Genomic DNA, 4869 nt, shown 5'->3' on the forward strand with positions numbered 1-4869 from the left:
CTACATTCCTAATTCCGACTGAGACTCCACCCACGCAGTTTAGCTGCGAGTCGGAGACAAACTCCGGCAGAACCTGTTTGCGTTTTTGCTGTCCGCCCAGAGTGCGCTGTGGAAAGCGAGAGCACCCGGAGATAAGGACTGCGGCCTGGCTGCCGGGGATTCCTCGGGCCACCCCTCCCCGCCTACTGCAGCTCTCATTTCCAAGTCGAGCCGGAGTGCTACACATCAGCTGTTACAGTAAAAGCAAGCTTTGAGGGGGGAAAGGTGAAGCAGTGCATATATTTCACAAAGTGACCACCACAACCACAGCGGTGCTCAAGACCGCTCGTACTGTCACTGTGACCAGGCCATGTTCCAGCTGTTTCTTAACTTTTTCATTGCGGCACTGGATTCGCAACTTGTACTGGATTCTCGATGAAAAATTTCGTTCCACAGCAGCCAGGGCAAGTCTCGTTTTGCCTGTGTGAGATTACAGACGGTATCAGCGCCAGAACTGCCTGAATCACAGTATTAAAGGAATATACACAAATTTGAGTTCGTATACCAAAAGCACTTTTCTTCCTTTGAAGTCGTAATTAAACAGATCCTTCCTGACGCGCCTTGAACATTAGACATTCACTCCCGTCACATACAAAAAAGCCAGCTCATTATTTTGTTCTACATACAGGGTTCATATTGGAATCCTGAACCCAGTGCAGTGATGAAGTGGGAATATTTACTGAAATGACTGAGAGACAATTAAGAGAGTACAATTCCGGCTGCTTATCAAGCTCGACAAGCAGTGCGGGGTGTACACACTGACTGCTGAGGTTAAACTAGACAGGAGTCTCCGAGGGTGCCTGGCGTTGCAGACTGGGTTTCACAAGTTCAGCTTTGAACAGGAAGCCTGTTCACAACAACATTATACTGTATGTGTTTAGCAAGGAAAAATAGTAGTTTTAAGTTAAAAATTACTTTTACTACCTTATTCTATAGAATTACTGTCTTATACTCATGTGAATTTACTGTGGTCATAAAAAGGGTAGGTTACATTAGAGCGTTACAAAGCAAAGGGAGATATTTGGTAGGAAGAGTACATTTCCAGGCAGCACTGATCGGGCCAAGCGCAGTACTCTGTGAGAAATCTGCCCTTTCCTTTCATTGCACACGTCTACAACTGCTTACCCACTCTTGCCCGAAATAAGAGACGGGAATTAGTCACAGATTTGACACTGGAAGATATCCTAGTCCATCTAGATCTGTGCTGCTCATGGCTGTCACCCAGCTGCCATCGCACCCCACATCCTTCGTTTTGTGGGTGGTGAGTAAAAATGTTACCCCCACAACGGGTCCACATCACCGGGCTGAGACCAGCAAACACCACCCCCAGGCCCAGCTCCAGGAGTGGTGTCCCAGTGGATCATTCTTCGTCTGGCCCCTCAGAAATTAAACATAATATGTCATATATAATAATAGCATATATTATATATGAATATAAGATATTATATATATTAACCCCAAGACCTTGTATCCTCACATTGCACCATTTAGAAGTGGTGACCAGCGGCTGATAAGGACGCACTGGTTCAGAGCTTCGTTCAGGAGCTGGGCTGAATGTGGGGGCAGGGGTGCTTGTGGTGTCGTGCTGCTCTGCACAGAAACAGCAGACACCAAAACGCCCAAACGGTTCTATTGTCACGGTTCCAAACACGTAAATTGGATAGTTTTGGTCCTATGAGCAAAATCCTGCAAATTTTAGAGTTTCTTTAAGGATGCCCTCTGCACAAATGATTTCCGGTCTGGTGACACAGTAGATGCCTCAAACAACAGAAAACAGAGATGCCCAAACCACCTCACCCACTTCATGGGAAAAGCCAGTCAATCCTGCTGTGCTATGCAGTGAACTCTGAATTTCCTGTAACAAAGAAGCAGGACTGCTGTCTCAGCCTGGGCTCCACCCTGCCTCACTTCATTACCTTCAGTGACACAAGCCAATAGGCAGCTCTGACTCATGCAGCTCCTGTTGGCTACTTCCCCATTCTGCCCCTTTAGGTTCTGTTAAGCTGCTCAAACACACTGTCAATATTTCCACCTCCAGAGACTCACCTTGTCACCATATTAATTCATGGCACCAGTTTTAGATCTGGATTAATGCATTTTGTATCATAGATGTATTATTACAACCCACTACTGCAGCGCTGCAGGAGCAATAAAGACTGATGATGGAGTTGTGCTCTCATCAACCAAGTCTGCAACATGATATTCCCTTATTAGATGATATCAGCCTGTATTGATTTCCATTATATTTTTTCATGTACGTATAGAGGCCATATAGAATTAACCCTCTTCCTCTTCGGCGGCAAATAATGAAATTATTCAAAATTAACACATTTTCACACAGAGGCACTGTATTTATGATACATTATTTCGACATGAGGCCTATCTGCATGCTACTTTAGCTACAAGCTAGCAGAAATAGATGTGTTTGTGCTTGCTCGTTTTTTTTGCTTGGTGTTTTGCCAAAGTGCCATAGTACTCAGTGGTGCTCAGTTTAATATGGCAAGGCTTTGCACATAAACAGTACGTGCATGCACAAATCCGGATTTGTTTTAAGTCAACTTTTCATAAAGTCCTCCAGCGAAGGTGTGTTAAAAACGGTCTTGGCCCCTGCAGTGTGTGGCGCTGAGAGAGTTAAGCTGTGGCCAGCTCAAGGTGCCTGTCTGGTGAGGTGTGTTTCAGCAGCTATAGGGTTTGTTTTTAACTGACTTAGCAACTGCACAGGTAGGAGGCGGGGCCTTCAGGGTGCGGCTGACCAAGGAATGTTCCTGTACAGCCTACGGCTACATCCCTGTCTGCTGTACCGCACACCCCACACCCAGGATACCCCTCCTCTGAGCGCCCACACCACACACACACCCCCTCCGCACTGGCTGACTAACTGCTCTGCAGGTACAGCAAACATGGCTCAACCACTCTCAAGGAAGGCAGGAACAAAAACCTGGGCTGGATTTCTGAGGAGAAGTTCGCTGCAGTGCAGTGTGCTTTTGAACTGCCCGGGACACACAATGCAGAACAGTCCTGTTTCCTTTATGCAAACAGAAATGGCTATCTCTGGAGAGAGACAGGTTTCTCAGGGTGCCACAAGGTCATGTATGTTGAACGTACTCCCTCTGACTGGATTGCAGTAAAGGCAGTCAAGAGTTTCAGCTCCAGGTTACATCACTGTAGATACCTACTGCATGAATGAAGCATTTCTAAAGCACACTCTTCATTCCCACTTTGTTCCTACAGGTTTTCAGCATTTCAAATTATCTTTGTCGGCCTTAAAAAAACAATGTTTGAGTTAACAGATTGAACATCATGTAGGCCACACTGTATGTGCAATAAAGCAAGGTAGATTACATCCTAATCAACTTCTTTCTCTGTATACCTAAGCAAAATAAGCTATTTGTCTTAAAAACGTCTAGGCAAATGTATGTGGGATACTACACCACTAGCTTTTTTCGAGTACTGATTTATGTATTTTACCTCTTTTTTTCAATTCTGTGTGAGGTTGTTTAACCAGTTGTGTTTGTGCTTCATGCAATAGAATAGGAAGGAGAGGTTCCTTGTGGAAAACAATGTTGAGAGTAAAGAGCAATAGTGTCACTGATGGTTTATTAAAATGGGGAGTAGCTCCACTAGCTTAAAAGAACACTGTCTGAAAAAACAGGTTACACTTGGCCCACTTCAGAATGTTGAAACTTCATTCACTTGTGACAACATTTATTTACTTCCCACAAATCTGAAGCTATATTTCAAATACAGCTGTGCGAATGTCTCAGACATCTGAGGCACATGTAGGAGCTACAGTGCACACTGAGAGGCCCTAAAATACAACAAAAGTGTTGTGTTTTTACTGCTAATCCATGTACAGTATGTATGCTATTAGTGTCAACATTTTTACTCATATACTTCACTATTATTTTCTACCATTACAATAGCTTTGACTCTTATTAATACATAATAGTTTATATAATAATAACAATAATAGTAGTTTGGTGAGAAGAATCCAAGCTTGACATTTCGCAATCTTTCGTTATCATTGACCAGAATCATAAACACACAGCACAGCAACTTGAGGTAAACTGAGCAGCTAATAAGAGGTGTTATAGTTGAATTTATGAATCCAATAATAATATAATAGATAGATAGATACTTTATTGATCCCGTGAGGGAAATTGCAGTGCAACAGCAGCTTAACACACACAACACAGCCACAGTGTAACGAATTATATAATAATAGTACAATACATACAATACAATACAAGAGTTACTCACAGTCCGGACACACAAGAACAAACTAGAACAGAACAGTACACAGAAAATCGTATCACACATATGAATATAAATATAGATGTAGCTATAGATATAAATATAAATGTATTGCACAGGTCCCTGGCATATATTGCACAAAAAGTGGTTGTAAACGGGAAAAAGAAAAAGAAAGAGAACAGATGTAGCAGTAGATGTGTAGATGTGTTTAGTCCAGAAATAGGTCACTGTCGATGTTGCCTCTGCCAAGACGCAAGGTGGATGCGTTGTACAGTCTTATGGCAGACGGCAAGAATGACCTCCTGTAGCGCTCCCTGTCGCACCGTGGATGAATCAGTCTATTGCTGAACGTGCTCTTCATTCCTGCAAGCCTGTCATAGAGGGGATGGGAGAAGTTGTCCATGATGGCCTCTAGTTTGGACATCATTCTCCTCTCAGCCACTACCTCCAAGGAGTCCAGGTCAGACCCAATGACAGAGCTTGCTCTCCTGATGAGCTTGTTCAGCCTTTTGGAATCTACTGCTCTAATCCCAGAGCCCCAGCACACCACTGCGTAGAAAATGGCACTCGCTACCA

Source organism: Atractosteus spatula, chromosome 12 (genome assembly GCF_055471065.1).
Source record: "Atractosteus spatula isolate fAtrSpa1 chromosome 12, fAtrSpa1.hap1, whole genome shotgun sequence".
NCBI lineage: Eukaryota > Metazoa > Chordata > Actinopteri > Semionotiformes > Lepisosteidae > Atractosteus > Atractosteus spatula.